The sequence below is a fragment of the Stegodyphus dumicola genome, chromosome 1, assembly GCF_044657685.1.
Source record: "Stegodyphus dumicola isolate Sdum_Otavi_A_Nest chromosome 1, ASM4465768v1".
NCBI lineage: Eukaryota > Metazoa > Arthropoda > Arachnida > Araneae > Eresidae > Stegodyphus > Stegodyphus dumicola.
The window spans coordinates 194908268-194928781 of record NC_140768.1 but is presented as its reverse complement, the minus strand read 5'-3'; the positions used below and the strand labels follow the sequence as shown (position 1 = coordinate 194928781).

The 20514-nt window shown below is 32.1% G+C and overlaps 1 long non-coding RNA gene across 2 annotated transcripts; it reads right to left on the bottom strand.

The window, feature by feature from the left end:
* Positions 1 to 2867: 2867 nt before the first annotated feature.
* LOC146999431 (uncharacterized) lies at positions 2868 to 18601 on the bottom strand. 2 transcript variants are annotated; one of them, XR_015043186.1, is made up of 4 exons: positions 18411 to 18601; positions 18259 to 18331; positions 17273 to 17308; positions 2868 to 3118 (listed from the first exon to the last, which is right to left on the bottom strand). It is a non-coding gene; the product is annotated as an uncharacterized LOC146999431 (long non-coding RNA). The 2 variants fall into 2 exon arrangements; XR_015043188.1 differs by having other exon boundaries at positions 18259 to 18317.
* Positions 18602 to 20514: the final 1913 nt, after the last annotated feature.

Sequence of the window (20514 nt, the reverse complement as noted above, 5' to 3'; positions counted from 1 at the left end):
GATTTAATAACAGAATTGTTAATGCTGTGGTTTCGTTAATTTTGGTTCCATTTCCAGCTGAGGAGATGCTGATGTCCTTAATTATTTATAATTCATTCTAAAAAAGCATTAGATCTGTGTACAATCAAGTTTCTTTTTCAAAAATGTACATTAAAATGCTAAATAATGATTTAATGTGTCTGAGTTAAATTATAAAAATAATCCAATTTCTTTGTGATGATCTTGCATTTCATTATTAGCTTAAAATGTATTATGACATGGATATGTATTAGTTTACTACTCACACATTTAAAAAATAAATACCTTAAATCTTCCAAAGACTGATATAATTAAAAGTTCAAGATAGTGTGGTATCTTGATATTGTGCTTACATCAAAATTTTAACTAAGCTTTACACATTTGAGCAATATAATCACAAATTAAATAACTGACCTAAATTTCTGTAACATAACATTTAATGATTATGAAAAAGCACACAGTGACTTAACTATCTAAAGATAAAAATTACCTTTATGGCTGGTATTCTATTTAGGATCCAGAAAAACCACAAAGCCACCTTTATGGCTAGCCCATTTCTAATGATTTTAATGTGCTTTGAACTATTAATGTGTGGATGGAGAACCCCAACATACTGATTTTTTTTTTGCTCAAAAGACTTCTCCTTATCTAAGCAATTAAAATTTTTCTAAAAGACATATATTTCATACATAAAATATCAGTAAATGACACATTTAAGTTTTTTTATATATATATATATTAGATTTATTTAAAACATTTTAATGAACACTATATATTATACTTAGGTTCAAGTCATAGAATATCTAAATATTAATTCTGATTATTCATTTAGTCCCACACGTAGCTGAGTTAAGACTGCTGAATGCTGGAAGTTTGATCATAGGTGAAAGTACTGGCTGTATGGTTTTTTTCTGTGTGTAACGTAAATGTGAGCCGTTTTTCCTTAGGGGAGGCAGATAGCCCTCGTGTTCTTTGCTGTATTCAAATATCCTAATCTAAACTTTTATTCATTTTTTTCCATTTAGTGAATATGGCAGAGATAGTTATAATTCTTATGTATTACAGTGCAAGGATAAATTGTTGTTAATAAAAATAAACAAATAAATTTCATCTTTACCCTCCCCCCTGTGTGTGTGTATGCATGCATAAAATTTTGATTATTCCATCTAAATTTGTTTTTGCATTTAATTATTAAACTTGAAATGTCAATTTAATGCCGCATATGTAACTCAAGTGCATTTTTATCCAACGACAACTTTTTTTTTTTTTTTAACTGCAGTGTGTGTACAAAACTTATTTCATTTTACTTTGGATTCACTAAAATTTTTAATTCGATACTGCCATTTTACCTCTGCAAGATGATTGTTTTCAGAGATAATCAAATCTTGAGCTTATGAGAAAACAAATCACTCGTGGTAGTTCTAAATTTTTTTTAGCTTAAGGAACAATGTAATAAAAAACATGAGAATTTCTTAATCTTTTTCTTGAATCTTCATTGGGCTACATTTTGTTATTCTATTGAAGTATTTATCATCCTTGCTGCATAATACAGTCAAAAGTCGTTAATCCGGACTCGTCGGGACTTCGGCGATTCCGGATTATCGATTTTTCCGGATTATAGATCACCAGTTTAAATCCGGTAAGATGGCATGCAGAAATTATAAAATTAAAAATATGAAACCGTAATTTATGAAATAAAGAGCAATTATGATCTAAAGGGTATCAAAATTTACAAAAAGAAAAAGCTAAATATTTATTTGTTAACTTTATTAAACATTTCTTTCAATGTAAGTTGTTTAATATGCTTCGTTTCATGTGATAATACTTTCTCTTTAATGCTATTAAACAGACATAATTTCTTGTTTAATTACAAAGTTCCGCTGTTCAAGTCCTATAATTGCTGTGTCGAGAATACCGACTAATTTGTCAATCGAAATTTTTTCGTTTTCTATAACCTCTGAGTCACTTTCTTCACTATCGGAAGCGAATTATAATGACGAGGAACTTGATTTAAATCATATCAAAGACCGAGTACATCGAGATGAAATACTACATTTAGTAAAGAATTATAAGCCAAATAAAATAAAAACATCTGCCCTGAAGATAAGGATAGTGCTGACAGATCAACTTCCAATTCATTACGCGCCGTGTCGTTTCCTTTCGCACGCAGAGCAGCGTGAAATTGATAAACATATTTCGGAATGATTAGGTAATCAAAGGATATGTCTTTATCCAGTTTTTGCAGCAATTCCACTTTCTGTTTAATGGACTTCGAAACATACTTTTGCTTTGTAGATCCTTTACATATTAGTAAATATATATCGGAAATTTTATTTGACATAATCGGAAGTTCAAGCTTACTTTTATAAAATTGCTCTAACAGTCTGCAAAAAATAATAAGCAGGATCCAATTCGAAGATTAAAGAACAACGCAATCTGCAACATTAACTGAAATAGATAATTAGATAATTTTAGCTTATACCGTCCGTTATACATTAAACGCGCATGCGTAAACGTATTATACCCATGCGCACATGTATATTCGCAGCCGTAAAGGTCTTACGCGCACGCGTAAACGCCTATGCGCATGCGTGAACGCGACGCATACGAAGAAAGTTTTTAGCTTTGAGGTTCGGATTATAAATCATTCCGGATTATGGGTGTCCGAATTAACGACTTTTGACTGTAATTGCCAGTTTTCAGAAGTTATAATTCAGTGTAGTGTAATATTTAATTTATCTTTCACATTAAAACTTCAAAAATAATGAGCATCCTTTTTTATATCTTTATTTCATTTTGATTTTTATAATAATTAAGAGATAGAAGTCTTCAAAGGAATATAACTGCAATTTGTTTTAAAATTTATTAAGATCTATAAAGAAGGCAATACAAGAACATGTCATATATGCATAAGAATTTTGGTCCTTGTTCAGTAGCAAGAGGCTTAAGAAAGGAAGAGAACGTTCTGACTGGCTTCCCAATGTAATCTATATATCTTCAAGATTTTGCCATCAAGTAACTTCCTGAATTCTAAAAATTATGTCACCTGTACTTCACCAGGTGACTAGTCCTGTGTTTTAGACACCATACACTGACAATACTGAAAGAGAATTGTCATTTCATTAAGCTCCAGAGTTTGAATGCTGTTTTCAACTTTGAATTAACAATTTATTTTATTAATTTGATCTGAAGTGTATGAAATCGGGAAAATTTATCTTATATTAAAATAAAAAAAGAAAAACAATATTTTTATTTGCATGCATAAAAGACCTGGGCAGTTTGGAAACATATACTAAAGTTTTAGCATTTTCCTAAAATATGATTAAGTAAAAATAACCTCGACTACAATATCCTGATTTAATGAAAAATTTCATGAATTATGTCACACTTTGATTACTATTAATTGTTTGAAATGATATTTTTGCATCCTTAATTGACAAACTTAATGACTATAGCACAGGAAATTAAAAAAAAAAAATTACCGAATTTAATTCAATGAACTTTTCATTAAGTCACTCGTGGGCAAAATTAAGAGAATTTGCAAATTATGTTTATTTTTAAGAAAAGTTTTGAATCTAAGGTACTAATTATGCCGCCAAAGAATTATTCAAATATTCAGAGTCGAATACGTAACCGTACATGTGCGTATCTGCGGAGCTATGATCGTGAAAAGAATGTCAGCGCACGAGGGGTTATCAACAATACTGGATATTAATCTGCACTGTGATTGCACCTGTATGTATTTGTGTATATTTGATATCTCTTTTTTTAATATCTAAATTGTATTACACTTCATTTGTATTCTTATTTCATTGCCCCTTTGCTGTGTATATCAGAGACTTCGAGGATTTTTTCATCCCTCCATTTCATGTGTTCTATAACCACAAGTTGGCACCACATTACAGTAAATCACCTATCTGCATGTTGGAAAATTTTTTATCACCAGTTCGGACTAGCATCCACTTTTGCGATGGAATCAAAGAGTTAAATGCAATGGTAGCCACAGTAATTTGCTATAGAGTTTCGTCGATTACGGTGTGTATGTATAAAGCCAATGGCCTAGAAGAGTTCTCCCAGATTCGGGTAAAAGCCAGTTAGTTACATGCCTGTTTCAAAGCCACGCTCGGCGATTAACGGTAAATTGTCGCCAGATCAATCAGAAGCGCAGGTAGTTAAAGAGCTCAATGTGACACCCAGTGTCGTCAGCAATTTATGGAAACAGTTTCAGCACTTTGAAAAGTTCAACCAAGATCCACAACCAAGGTCCAAGGCCGACCAAAATCCACAACGACGATTGAAGTTCACTATTTGCCTCTTTCAGCGCTGCGACACAGAACTGCTACAGATTCACAACTCTCACCTGAGCTCTATGCTGCCGCTGAAATCCGAATTTCACGGTTTACAGTTGTCTGAAGGCTTCATGAGATAGGGCTGTATGCCAAAAGACCTGCTATTTGCGTTCCGCTCACTTCAATACACAGACTTCAGTGCGTGCTTTTTACACGAGCCGAGATATGCCTGGCCATTGATTCTTATTGTGCCTGCATCTGGAAAGAGCCTGGAAAACGATACCATCCCTCCCTCATCATGAGAAAGGATCATTACGGTGGTGGAGGTGTAATAATTGGGTAGGTATTATGCTGAACGGCCCCACACCCCCCTTCATGTGTTTGACAAAGGCTTTCTGATTTCTATGAGGTATAGAGAGGCAATCTTAGATCGTATGTTTCAGGAGCGCAGTTGGTCCGGTGTTCCTGTTAATGGATGACAAAGCTCGTCCACATAGGGCTCAGCTGGTCAACAGTAACCTGGAAAGTGAGGATATTCGCCACCTGGCTAAACAACGCAACACCTAACTGAAATATTATATCCCTATAAAGCATGTCTGGGACGCTCTTAGAAGGGCAATTTTCCCCCTTCCAAGAACCATCCTGGAGTTGAAAACTGTCTTGTTGCAGGAATGAGACCGACTGCCATAGGGGCTCTTCATCTGCGTCCTGTCTAGTATGCCGTCACGCTACACGACCTGTCTGGCTATAGAAAAGACCATACCTCATATTAGATCTTAGAGAGATGTTAATTTATTTTACCGATGTTTATTTAGAGCTTTATTGATAATCATGAGACATAAAATGACTTGGAATGTCACATTCCTTTCTCTGTTATAAATGTATATTCATAGCGTAATTTTAAAATAATTCATATTCAGCGATTTTAAGTGATTTACAATAAATTTGACAGATGAACTCCTGTGTAAATAGAAAGTTTAAGAAACATTAATGAAGTTCTCCTGTATTTATGTCTTTATTCTAAACAACGCAACACCTAACTGAAATAATATATCGTTAGTTTCGCTTTCAGTTTCAGGATAGTTCTAAAAAATTATTTCAACTTTTTAAAAAATTAACAGTATTCAGGATCTTACCTGTTTTTGAGGTGATCCTCTCTACTTCTCAAGGTTCCATATGATTTCGATCTTGTGCGAAAGTGATTTTCAGTACCGATATTAGACTTAGAAATATTTTGTTCTTTTCAGAGATGGACGCAACTAGAGAGTTTACTGCATTTTGTTTTATTCCGTCACAAATAAGGTGATGAACGATTTCATCACGTTCGAAAATTTGTGAATGATTTTATGTTATGCCCTGTTAATTATAATTAAATAAAGGGAAACTTTTTAAAAATTATTTCGTGTGATATTTGAATATGATGCAAATGTTATGCCATTTTTTAACCATATTTAAAGACAATATCCACAGCTAACTTTTAACAGTTACCGTTATTGAATCTAAGAATCTCTAGAAACTACGCATTTTCGTCTCAAAAATATAATAAATAATGTAACTGTTCAATAACAGACTGACAATACTTTTTATAAATTTTAAATAACTTTGAATAATTCGTACATTTATCAGTTAACCAGATTTTTAAATCGCTATAATTTAAACACTTTTTTTTAATATGCTTGGCACTTTTTTCATTTTTGGCATTGCGAGCTTGGTATATAACATTATTCGAATTAAGACACAATAACACGCCGAATAAATACTAATTCAGAATTCAAACAACAAAAATCAGCGTTAATTTACAAAATTTTCACAGGACTAGTTTCGATGGTTTTACCGAACCAACATCTTCAGCTGCAAAACCGCAAAATTTTGCGGTTTTGCAGCTGAAGATGTTGGTTCGGTAAAACCATCGAAACTAGTCCTGTGAAAATTTTGTAAATTAACGCTGATTTTTGTTGTTTGAATTCTGAATTATTATTCGAATTATCGAAAACAGTTTTAAAAAATTATATTTGAGAATGCAGGTCATGATATAAAGAATTATCGCATTTGGCCTTTGCCTGTTCTCATGACTAGCACGTCCAGCTGTCATGAAGACCAAACATTAGCTTAGTCTTGCTGATTTTTTATGGCAGTTTATGTAGCACCAATGTGCGTAATAAAAAAACTGCCCATTAAATTATTCATAAGTCAAATGAAACAGTTTACACCGTTCTTTTTAAGCTGTACAGATATTAAACTATGCACGATTAGCTAAAAAATTATTTTATTTTAGTAATTGAGTTTGTACATGCACTTTAACACATTGACTGCCATGTACATCATCGATGATTCATAGAGGCCTTACTTTTCGGAGCCATGCTCATCGAATGTGACTCAAATTTTGTGTTGTTTGAAGCTGTGTGAGTCATCGGTGCTTCACAAATGGATCAATTTATATGGTTAAAATTATTTCTACATTCAGAAAGTTCTTCGTATTCTTGGTTTCGGCTTCTGGAAGCTTTTTTTTCATAGATTATTATCTGATTTTAATATAGATTTTGCTGCAATAAGTAATCATTATTTATGAAGTAAAACAACGAAGTTATAATTAAATGGGATTGTGTTGTTTATTGAAAGAATACAAGACTAGCGATATTTTTAAGATGTTTACACATTCACTAAGTTATTTATTTTTGGTTATGTATTATGTTTTAATATTTATATTGTAATACAGTATTTGTCTAATTTTACCAATTTTTCCTATTGAGACATAGAACTCTTGTGTTAATTTACAATGAACTGAAATGTAATAAATTTATTGTTTAAAATATAAATAGGATTTATATTTTAAACCTGTTATTTGTTTATCTATTTATTAAATATTCATAAAAATATATTCAGATTAGGTGCTGAACTGATTTTTAGGATTAAAAAAGACACGAAACCACTAGAATTAAAAAAAATGATCCAACAGACTATTTTACCAGATTTTGCTGTGGCACTGTGTTAAATAAAGATTACACACCCACGTGTTAAATAAAGATTCTTTTCAAGTACCCTAAAAAACTTTGATTTTAGAAAACATCAATTATGTCCGTGAAGTATTTTATTTGTTATATTTATAATACCGCTGCCATAGCTTCAGCCATGGCATGCGAGTCCCCAAGAGCGAAATAATGATATATTTCATTATTTCGCTCTTTATTATCCATTAATATGGGGGTATCCCCTCAACCAGAGGTTCATTGTAGCCCAAATAAGTCTGTAGAGTTCAAAAAAAAAAAAAAAAAAAAATGTCCTTATTCTTCAGAAACACAATTTGGGTACAGTAAAATTAAGTAATCATGCTAGAAAATTAATTTCTTTAAAGTTGCACAGTAAACACCATGTGATGCGAGGTGGCCAATAGCGAGTGAAGGAGTCATAAGACCGCGAACTAAAATTTTCACTGAAAGCAAAGTCTTTGCTTTAAAACACTACACAGTACTAAATAAATTCTTGGTTAAATAAAAATAAAAGGTAAGAAATATAAGTTGCAATCAAAGTCCATAAGCTTTGTCAGAGCATAGTCCATAACGTAAACTGATCTTGAGTAATGAAGAGTAATAAGATACGTTAAATAAGTAGAAATAAAAGATATACACTGTACACTACCACCCATAATGCATTATGATGTATAGTTCGCGGTCTTTTATCTGTGGGTTCTTTAATGGCTAGGTATTGTGAGTTTTTCAAAGAAGTTGTGTGCTGTAGTTAGTATTTGCTCATGAATCGGGAGAATTTTTAAACCCTTATGGATTTGCGCGTTCCGCACAAACCAAGGTGCATTTGTTACGGAGAATCTTATTAGGTAAGACGTTTTTTTTCTAGAGTTCAATTTATCCGGCAGCTGCCCATGCAGGAACTCCATAGAGTAGAATTGGTCTGATGAGGGTGATATAAAGATTTCTCTTAGTATTCAGATTTAATTTAGATTTCCTTCCAAGCAGGGAGTAAAGAGACATAAACGCTGCATTAGCTTTATTGATGGTATACTGGATAAGGTCCTTGAAATTTAAAGCTTTGTCGACGTACACTCCTAGGTATTTATATGAGCTTGCTACTGGAACAGGTGAATTATCTATTTTAATATTGGAATTAACTGGAAATTTTTTTCTGTATCTGCGATATAAAACAACACAACATTTTTCTGCGTTAAGTTTAATTTTCCAAATTTCACAATATTTGTTGATTAGATTAGCTTGCATTTGGAGTTTGTCAAGACCATTTTGTGGATTTCTAGAGTTGGTTAAGATAACTGTATTGTCCGCATATTTATAAATACTTGAGTGTAGTGGGAAAGGCATGTCATTTATAAAAATATTAAAATATTTCGGTCCTAAAACAGACCCTTGAGGGACGCCTCGGAAAATCTCTTTCTTGATGAGAGAATTTCTCCACATCTTTACTTGAAACGTGCGACACTAGAGATAAGAGTAGGTAGGTTTAATGAAGCTATTAGGCAGAAGGAAATTTGACAATTTGTGGAGTAAGCCAAGCATGCCAGACTCGGTCAAATGCCTTCTCAAAATCGAGAAAGCATGCTGCTACTCCATTCTTTTTTCTAAATTCTTGGGCGATAAATTCTACCCGGTGGAGTATCTGATGAGTAGTACAGTGTCCCTTTCGGAAACCAAATTGGTTCCTATCAATGCCAATTTGGTAAGTCTTGTACTGATGACACGTTCAAAAACTTTGCAGAGAGCCGGTAACAGGCTGACGGGTCTATAATTTTTGGCATATTTAAGGTCTTTTCCAGGTTTCAAGATGTTAATAATTATTGAATGCTTCCACTGAGAGGGAAAATAGCAGTGACGAATGCATGCGTTGAAAATATTAGTGATAAGTACTATACATCTGTTAGGCAGTGCTTGTAGCCCTTCATTTGAGATATTATCAAAGCCTTGGCTTTACGTTGTTGATAATTTAGTGGCTTTATTATGGCTTTTAATTATGATAGCATTTTCGCCTCCTCTGTTGTGGGGGTCTATCCTCTCTGATAGCCATGAATTCTGAATCTGTCACAAGCTCGAAGATGTGTTTCATTGACTAACATGACATCAATGTCATGTTTTTGGAAGTCGGAGATCGGAGATCATCATTCGTTAAGTGATGTTCAACCCGATAGCCTTTACCACTACATGTTTATCCATACCCTAATAAGAGATGAGCTGAGGTTGTTGCTTACGGATACCGTTAGCATTGAAGAAATTAATTTTTATAAAGCTTTTGGTAGCTGAAATAAGATTAGGAATATTATGAATCGGCTTAAAATTCATAATCAATATTTGACAGATAATCAAAAACGGCCATGCCGACCTCTAATTTTTCAAATATTCCTTTAGCATTTTAAAATTTTTAGAAGAAATCTTTAATTTGTAACTTTAACCTCTCATAAAATCCTAATTGGCTAGTTTTTGATCCTTTCGGTTGGCTTTCATCTCTGGATGCTGTTGCCAGGCAGGACTACGTTTAGGGATCTCCTTCGGATTGAGGCCGGGAATTCATTTTTGTCGTAATGGAATTGATTCTTCGTCGCTTCTATTTTGGCTTTAATTTCTTCAATCTGTTTCTGTATATTAAGTGGGTGCTTAGGGCAACCTTTAAAAGAAGAAATGTGATCTGCTCCGCAGAGGACACAGACTGGAGGTTTATCTTCATCATTTTTTGTTTGGGAGCAAGTATAGGTCTCGTGAGGTTTTGTACATTTTAAACAGCATGCTTTGTATTTGCGGCGATCCCGCGTATGTCCGTACCGCTGGCACTTATGGCATTGCATGGGGCCAGGGCGAGATTTGTAAGGTTTCCACGAACACGTCGAGTCCTCTTAATTTCTTTATGTCATATATAGCTTTACCTTCTTTATTGCGGGTGCATTCAGCTAAGTATACAGGTAAATAGATAATTTTCCCCTCAATAACATGAGCGATTTGACGGTTTTTTAGGATGGGTATTTCCATTTCTTTTATTTCAGATTTGATACGTTCAATATTAGCAGTCTTTGGCAGTTTCTCGATTATAGCTTTAATCGGTTTCTCGATGTTCATTTTAAAAGTATAGTAGGGGAGTTCAAGTTTATCTAAAAATTATCAGTGAGCATTCTGTAATGTTCAGAGTCGTAAACTCTGATGGTAAGAGTTCCACCGGATAAATTTCCGCAGAATTTTTTGATTCGTAACTTTTCTTCAATAGCATCTTTTAATTTGTCCCAGTCGCCTGAAATCGGCTAGGACAGTGGGAGGGGGATATGCCCTGTCGTTTTTGTTGGGGCTATAAAATCACCTGCTCGTTAGTAGAATACATATTGTCTTCGAGATTTAATTTCTGGAATTTGTTTTTCTGTGCTGGTTCATTAATCTCTGCTTTTGAAAGAGTGCGTTTATGTGTTATGCGAGGTGTAGTAAAACCTTCTTTATCCGTTATGTTTTTCTTACGCTTAATTTTAGCGTTAGTAGATTCGGTAGATTTATTGATGAGATTCGGTAGATTGAGTTTCCATAGTAGCTGGGAGTAATTAGTGGGTTCATCCTCAGTTTGAGTTCAATAACGTACTGGCTTAGTGCTGCGATTTGATTTTTGAGATCATTAAGATAAGCTAATTATTCCTCGGACTGATTGGGAACATCTCTAAGTGAGTAATATTCTTCCTCTAGTTTTTGCATAATAAGCATAAGATTAGATGGATGTAATTCTATAGTATGATTTAAACACCATTGCTCGGTCCTTCTAAAAGCCTCCTCTCTCTCCATGATATTATGTTGATCCGTTCACCTAACCAAATGGCTAAGATTGAATGAAAAACATACTTATCAACATACTTCTGGGACTTAAATAGCCCTTCTGTGCTGTTATATTTATTTTGTGTTTCAGAAAAATCTTGTTTACAAGCAGGTTACATTATAACATAAAAATCAACTTGTGTTAAGAATCACTGAACTGTTGTCTCATCGTACGTACCAGGACCACCAGTATGCCTGATTGCGATCAATTTTCCCCCTTCAATCTTCTACGAGATTTTCCTTCTCCTGAATGAACTACTACAAGTGCCACTTCTGCATTACTAGATAGAGCCTGGTATGTCATACCAAAGGTATCATATGGCTAAAAAAATTACGTTCTGCTCAATTTATTTGCAAAATAAGATGGAAAGGTGGGAAAGAGCACATGTGGTGTAATTTTCTTTAATTACCCTAAAGAAATCACATATAGTGCAGTCAAATTGTCTTTCTACTATGACATTAATGTAAATTATTTTAAGATATGAAGTTTAACATATCGTATGTCTTTAAAAGTTCTTATGCCTTATGTAACTGCCAGCCATTTAGACATATATACTTGCACTTACAAACATGTTTTGAATAAGACAAATATTCATGTTTTTGTATTTTTAAATTTAAAATATCAGTTTTAACTCATGAAATTATAAAACCTATGAAATTAATTTTGTAACACTTGCATTCTTTGATTTTATTTCCAAATATCAGTTAATAATAATAAGTAAAATGTCTTTTCTTTCACATGTACTATTGTTCCTTATTTTGAAAAAAAAAAAAAAAAAAAAAAAGGTCTAAGCGTTTTTGGTTAAGAAAAGATATTCAAAATGTTTTGAAATTGAACTCATATAAGTATTCGAATACTTTGAAGAAAGAGTCAATAAAAAAATAAAATAAATTAATAAAATAATGGGACATTCAATACTCATAATGGTTAGATATCTTTTAGCTAAAGTTACACTTTTCACATGCATTTATCTATATTTTTTGAGTAACTGTTGTTCCATTCCTTCACAAGAATAGCTTTAAATAGAACTTTTGAAGAAATGTTACTTTACTTATTCTTTTCTCCAACTCACTCAATACATGTTCAATTTGATTTAAGTCTGAAGACTAAATGAAGGAAGAAGTTGTGATAACTTCTGGACAGTTAAAACCACATGTGAACATTTAGGGCTGCATGTTTAGAATCGTTATCCTGATAAAACATGAATGTATTTTGCATTCCAATTTTCTTGCAGATGCTTTCAAATTTTCATAATAGTTATATACTGATCTATATAATTTTCCACTATAAATGATACAAGATTCTAGTAGAATTGGTTGCCTTTGGTATCTAGAATACTTGAGAATTGTGTAGCGACTATTCATTGACTTCTAAAAGTCTAGAGCAACAAGTCCAAAGTAGGGTTTAAATATCCTTTTATTTAACTTGAGACCATTTACAGTTGGCCAATCCTGGGCTTACATGAAGTCTCCACTTGGGCTTTAACTTAAGATAGAAAAAAAGAAACTAATGCTAACTAACTCTATGGAAGTAACTTCCATACTTCCGTAGAAGAAAAAAAATTGATGTGGTCATTATTTTTCCCTGAGACTTCTTATTAAATACTGGTTCCACCTCGTTTATATAAAACGGGATTTTGAAAAATCATTTTGGTAGGGAGTTGTAGGTGGGAAACAAGAAAATACAGGAAAGCTGTTTAAAATTAAAAAAAAAAAAAAAAAAAAAAAAAAACCCTACAAAAGTAAATTTCCCATTCCAGGAGCAGCGAGAAATATACAAACCATTTTGCTTCCAACTTCGTGCTTAACAGTATGCAGAACCATATTTAGACTTAATAAGGTCCTAAGCTATTTGAGATATGGGGCCCTTTATAAGTCTGTTATACAGTACAAAATCCGTAATCTGGACTCATCGGGACTTTGGTTATTCCGGATTATAGATCATCAATTTAAATCTGGCATGATGGCATGCAGAAATTATACAATTAAAAATATGAAACCGTAATTTATGGAATAAAGAGCAATTATGATCTAATCCATATCAAAATTTACAAAAAAAAAAAAAGCTCAATATTTATTTGTTTAGTAAAAATTTCTTTCAATGTAAGTTGTTTAAGTTGCTTTGTTTTTTTGTGCTAATACTTTCTCTATAATTCTATAAACAGACATAATTTCTTGTTCAGTTACAAAGTTTCGCTGTTCAAGTCCCGTTAATTGCTGTGCCGAGAATGCCGACTAACTTGTCAATCGAAATTTTTTCGTTTTCACTAACCTCTCTGTCACATTCTTCATGTCTTTATCCATTTTTTGCAGCAATTCCACTTTTTGTTTGTTGGACATCGAAACATACTTTCGTTTTGTAGATCCTTTGGAAGTTCCAGCATCGGAAATTCTATTTGACATAATCGAAAGTTCAAGTTTACTTTTATAAAATTGCTCTTACAGTCTGCAAAAAATAATAAGCGGGATCCAATTCGAGGAACAACGCAATCATTAACTGAAATAGATAATTAGATAATTTTAGCTTACACCGTCCGTTATACATTAAACGCACAGGCGAAAATGTATTCTGCACTTGCGCACACGCATATGCGCAGTAGTCAAGGTCTTACGCGCATGCGTAAAACGCCTGTGCGCATGTACCAACGCGGCTTATGCGCAGAAAGTTTTTAGCTTTGAGGTCCGGATTATAGATCATTCCGGATTATGGGTGTCCGAATTAACGACTTTTGACTGTATACAGTTTCATTTTTTAAAAATATGTACTATACTTAAGAAAGATCTCTCAAATGATGTTGAATTTTAATGATGGCTGTTACATTTTTCAGTCAGTTGTACACTTCTATCAGAAGCAAAAATGTTTTATTCACTACATTCCACCCTTTTGTAGTTCTTTGAATACTGTATATATATTAATAAAACAATTTGAAGGACCAAAGTCCATAGCTATCCTATAACAGTTAATATGCATGTATAATATATCTTGATCATCCAAGGTGACCTTGGTGTATATTACTTTGAATAATCAGTCTATCATATAAAAAAACTGAAATTTATTAATTCTTGAAATTATTCTTAGCATAAAGAATATCAAAATTTTCTCAGTATCTTGCACAGAAGATCCCCCACTCTGTGAAATTCCTAAACAAATATGAAGTTAACTGAATAATAATACTACAAACTGAACATAAATTTCAGAAGTTTTTTCCCACCAAAATATACTGAGGAATGGGTACTTGCCATTTTATTTACCACGTTCACATTCTAGGCGCCTAAATAAATGTAATGAATTAATAGAAAAATCAAATTAAAATTCAGTTCAAATTTACATGGACTAGATTATTGAACTATTTGAAACTCAATTCTGTTGTAAAATATATTAACATTTAATTCTTATATTCTTTGGCTAATTCCATTTTTTAAATCTTTATATAAAAATTTAGAAATGACTACAGATTAAGACAACTCTGACCAAATGAAATTTAATAACATCAATAAAATGTAACAAGAAAAAGTACAATTCAAATGAAATAGAATTTAAAAATTTTGAAAATCATTAGAGATTGAGGGAATGGAATTTGCCTAATTTAAGTTTAATTAAATACATTCCATTTATTTCTGAGAAACATTTTCCTTTGTTAAGACTAAAAATTTAAAAAAGGAGAGTAGGCAGCAATGAATTATTCTTCAATATAAAAAATGTCCTAATTTCCATACTGGCTTTAGTTACCTATTAAATAAAAGTCCACAGGAGACATGCAAATAAATTTCTAAAATTACTACACTCAAAAGTCTTTAATCCGGACTCGTTGGGACTTCCGGATTCCGGATTACAGATCATCAATTTAAATCTGGTAAGATGGCATGCAGAAAACATAAAATTAAAAATTTGAAAACATAATTTATGAAATAAAGAGCAATTATGATCTAAAGGATATCAAAATACACAAAAAAACTTAATATTTATTTGTTTACTTTATTAAACATTTCTTTCAACGCGTGCATGCGTAAAGAATACATTACGCATAGTCGAAATTAGAAAATTGCAATCAGAAAACTATTTGATGTGTATCCGTAATATAATGACGAGAAATTTGATTTAAATCATATCAAAAACGGAGTACATTGAGATGAAATACTACATTTAGCAAGGAATTACAAGCCGAATAAAATAAAAACATCTGCCCTGAATATAAGGATAGTGCTGACAGATCAACTTCCAGTTCATTGCGCGCCGTGATGTTCCTCCCCCCGCAGAGCAGTGTAAAATTGATAAACAGATTTCGGAAAGGTTAGAGAAACAAAGGATATGCCTTTATACATTTTTTGCAGCAATTCCACTTTTTGTTTGATGGACATCAAAACATGCTTTCGCTTTGTAGATCCTTTGGCAGCTCCAGAATCGGAAATTCTTTTTGACATAAACTAAAGTTCAAGCTTACTTTTATAAAATTGCTCCAACAGTCCGCAAAAAATAAGCCAGATCCAATTAGAAGATTAAGGAACAACGCAATCTGCAACATTAACTGAATTAGATAATTTTAGCTTAGCTTATACCATCCGTTATACATTAAACGAGCATGCGCAGAAAGTTTGTAGCTTTGAGGTCCAGATTATAGATCATTCCGGATTATGGACGTCCAGATTAAAGACTTCTGACTGTATTCTTATAATAGAAAAAGGGTGGTCAATGTATGCTGCAGAAAAGCTTCTCAAACAGAAAGGTGATGATAAAGAAAAACTAAGTTATTTTATGAACTTGAGCATACTCTCTATAGCCACACTTGGAAATTTTCATTTTTGGGGGGTTAAAAATCTATTATCACATGTGCCACTAAAATGAAAGGTAAAGTTCAATAGGAAAATTTTTCACAGATAACAGCAAGTTTAACGAATTAATCAAATGAAAGAAACGAATTTAACAAATTAATTTTGTTTCTTACGACTTAAAATTTACACACATGCTCAGACATTCATACCCAGAATTAAAAAAAAATTTTTTTTTGTCAATAATGAAATTCTGAATTTAGTTTCAGTATTGCATGATAATCAAAACCAACACTTAAATGTCACTAACATATTTAATGAACTTTTGTCATTATGCAGAATGATACTGGCACAGCTATAACATACTAATTTTTACTTGAAAAAAATGCTCAAATTTTTTTAGTATGATTAGTCTTCATAGTAAAAAAATGCTGGATACATAGCTCAACCACTAAAAACTGCTATTGATTGGAAACTTGCCTTTACTAGAAAATCCACGAGCATAGCCTTTATACTTTAATATCATAAATTACATGAAATAAATAAAACTATTAAAAACTAAATTCCATATTTATTCAAATTGGTAGGACCATCTGCTACTACTTTTTTTTATCCTAAAAATAAATAATTATTAAATGATATGCATGGCTGGAAATTTCTGAATACAGCAAATGACATACTCTTATTTTAATGCCTTTATTTTTTAAATTGCTTCCAAATGAATTCGTTCTTAATTATATCCAAAAAATTAAAGATTAAAATTGCAATTTAAAAGGTCTACTAGACTTTTCGAGAAATGAAATACTCAGCAGAGAATGCACAGCTTATGTTAATTATAATTCTGAAGAGAAATTCTTGCAATTAGAAAAGCCACTACTTTTCAAATTGAAACCTTTTCCCGACTGCGATATTTTAAGTTTAGAAATGAAAAGGCAGATGTTATTAATGTCTGGATAAAAGGTAGAGAGTTAAAAACTGCAAGCAGAAAGTAAAATTAGCTTCTATAATTAACAAACAAGTGAATTGTTGGGCATTAAAATAACACAAACAAGAACTAATTATCATACTTATTCAAAAAAATACAAAGAGGAAATTCTATATAGACTAAATAAAAATAATATTTACAGAAAAAGTGCACAGCAAAAATGGATGAGAAAAATACACATGTATGAATAAATTTTCAAACTGATACATATTCAAAAGAACTGCATGACGAACAGCAACAACTAACTAGCTACACACAGATATGGCATTTTTCTTGAATCATCAAATTTGGCACATAATCAGATAAAATAAAAATTTTCACACATAAAAAGCAGACTTTTATCCTAGAATATAATAAAATTCAGTAATTAAGATCAGAAAATCTTTTACCAATCTGTTAGGCCAAGAACTTACCCGCATTAGTTTTAATGAATATTCTCGCATCTGAATCTGTTAAATAAACTGTGTTAATATGCAAAACAAGATATTAAATAATACAAACAAGAATTGACATATTTATTCAAAAGAGGCATAAAGAAGAACAATTTTTATGCAAACTAAGTAAAAACGGCACATTTACTTGAAATTTTCTCAAAAATTTACCAGCAAAAACTTGATGAATCTCTACATGAGCTAAAGAAAATACCACATTCAACTTGAAATGAGTTCAGTCAGAAATTTACTAGCACAATAAAAAGAGACATGGAGGGAAAAAAAAGAAAAAACAAGAATTAATTTTTATATCTACTCCCGCCCCCAAAAAAAATGCAGAATGAGCAGCAGCAACACAAAACAAAGTAGACAATTAAAAATAATTTTAATGAATCGATCATTAATAATGAAATTCTGGGCATATACCACATAATCAGAGATAAAGTACAAATTTTCATACATAAACAGCAGATTTTATCCTACAATATGATTCAGTAATTAAGAGCAGGTAATATTTTACCAATTTGCTAGGCCAAGCTCTTACCATCATTGGTTCTAATGCATTTTTCAACAAACAGCATTACACATCTGTCAAATAAACTGCACTAATCTGCAAAACAACACATTAAAATAATACAACTAATTAACATATTGGCTCAAAAAAGGCCTAACGAAGAGCAACTTCTACACAAATTCAGTAAAAATGGCACATTTACTTGAAATATCCTCAATCAAAAGTTTACTAGTAAAGCTTTTACATGTGTTAGAATTTTCGTGGTTACTTAAAAAAAATAGAAACAGTAATCTCTACACGATCTAAATGAAAATGGCGCATTTATCTAAAAACACGGTAATCGGCCAGAAATCTACCAGCACATAAAACAGAAAATGAGCATGAAAAAATATACGCATGCAAAAATTACTTTTCATATTTAATAATAAATATAAGATATAAAGCAAACACTTACCAGAGAAATAGAAACCTTGGGTATTTGACGAATAACCTGAAATTTGCCATTGCGCACATCTAAAAACAAACAACTTCAAATTAATCAAGCAAAATGTGTAAATTTGGAAAACAAGGTATTAAAAATTTACGATAGAATTTTAGCATACTTACGGATCAAAAACATACCACCTTTCCACCACAGTTCCAGAAATAAGAATGAGCCAATGACGCCAAATTACTTGGCGAGAAAGTTATTAGATCTTCATGCAACCCAGAGAATCTCGTAACTCCTCCTATTTTTTCCCCCTTTTTTCTCGTGAAGATAACCTGTCAACAACGAATTCCATCATCAATCACACTTTACCACAGCAGCGCAAACAGTAAGAGTAAATAACAGTAAATACGACGCGCCTTCAGGGAAATGACGACATGCGCAGTAATCTGCGCAGATGTTCAGGGAGGAACCGGGAGGAAACTAGCGTCTGAGGGGCGCATGTTCCTAAAACGTACTCGCTGTACCTCCTGCTGTGAGAGCTGCTTCGCTGCTATTGGTTAGAAGAATTTAGACGTAACATAGAGCTTTCGACGTCATTTGTTTTGTCACGTGGTAAAGCTTCTCGTACTCCAGCCATACTTGTTCGGATTAGAGCGGTTATGTTTTAATCCTTTAAAAAAATCAGTTAAGTCAGAGGTGATTTTATGTACAACTGAATTAATTCATATGTTAATATATATTTTCACTTTATGCAATACACACTTGAGAAATACCGGATCATTACAAAGGAAGGAAAATGGGTTATTTGCTTGAGAGGGTTATATCCATATAGCATTTTGCTAATGGAATGTTGGAAAAACAATATTTAACATAGTTTATTAATCTTTTATCGTGATACAACCACATTTTCAAGAACAAGATTACAAAGTTTACAATTATACACCTAAATTTATCTCAGTTTTCATTCTGAGATGGAATCCCAGGAAAAATATTGTTAATGATGGACTAGATCAAAGTAGTCATATAGAGAAAGCACACGTTGGATCATTGCCTTTACTGAATAACATTTGCCAGTCAATTTACAGCAAAATATATATGCCTACATTGCCTACTGTCCATTAAATTAAATATAACCTTTGAATCGCTCTTAATATTCTTGTTTTAAAAGTAACTTGTCAGTTAATTTTATCAGTAACTTTTAGATGCATTAGGTAGTAAGGAATATACTTTTTAGACACATAAACATTGCTTGGATTATCCTAAATTTTCATTTATATTTTAAAATACACAGTGTCATTTCCATTATCTATTTCTACTTAATTACCTTTTTTTTTTTTTTTTTTTTAAAGATGGGGATGATCTAGTGTGACAAATTGCATTTTGAATGTATTTTAAATTTACCATTAATATTGTAAACTACATTTTGTACCAATATTTATGTTTGCTCTCCCATTAAGGGAAACAAATATAATAATATAAGTTATTAAATTAAAATTCCTGTGTTTAATTCCATCTTTAACAACAGCCATAAAATATATGGAATTTACATTCTTACCACAGATGTGGTAAGTCATGAACTCATTGGCAACTTTGAAGAGTATTTGCAAACTTGTTGGTGAGTTAGGAGAGGGATGTTTGCATATCTTTAAATTTATTTCAACGATGCATCCACCACCACCTATTGTTTTACATTTTTCTTCTTCAATACAAGACACGCACAATTCTACGCTTTTTTTCACCGTTGTTTTCCCTATAAATCTTTTTAATAAAAAATAAAATAAAATAAAATAATAAAAAAAAAAAAAAAAAAAAAAAAAAACAGAAAATTGCAAAATTTTGGCACTAGAATCCTAAAATGAGAAAGGAAGCCTTTTATGTTGTATGCATGCAGAAAGCAACATCGTCAAAGATTTTACCAGAGACAATAGAAACTGTGGTATGTGGTCCACCTGAATGCTGAAGTACTGAAATTCCCATAGGAGGTATCATAATCTGCAACCACATTGGTGAAAATATCTGGAAAAGTGCTGTCTGGGAGAATGCTATGTGTATACTTCGGTTGCCATATAAATGATTTTTAGTGACATGTGTAGCCACATAAATTTTTCTTCGCATCATGGTTTAGACCATCAATACTTTTTCACAGCATTCTGGTGAGGTTCAGAAAATTAGGAAGTACCAAAATTCATCATTTTAGAATTATTTTGAGTAAGTTATACACTTTGTGAACTGTGATGAACAAAAATTAATAAGCTGTGCTTCCCTCAAATCAATTTCCTT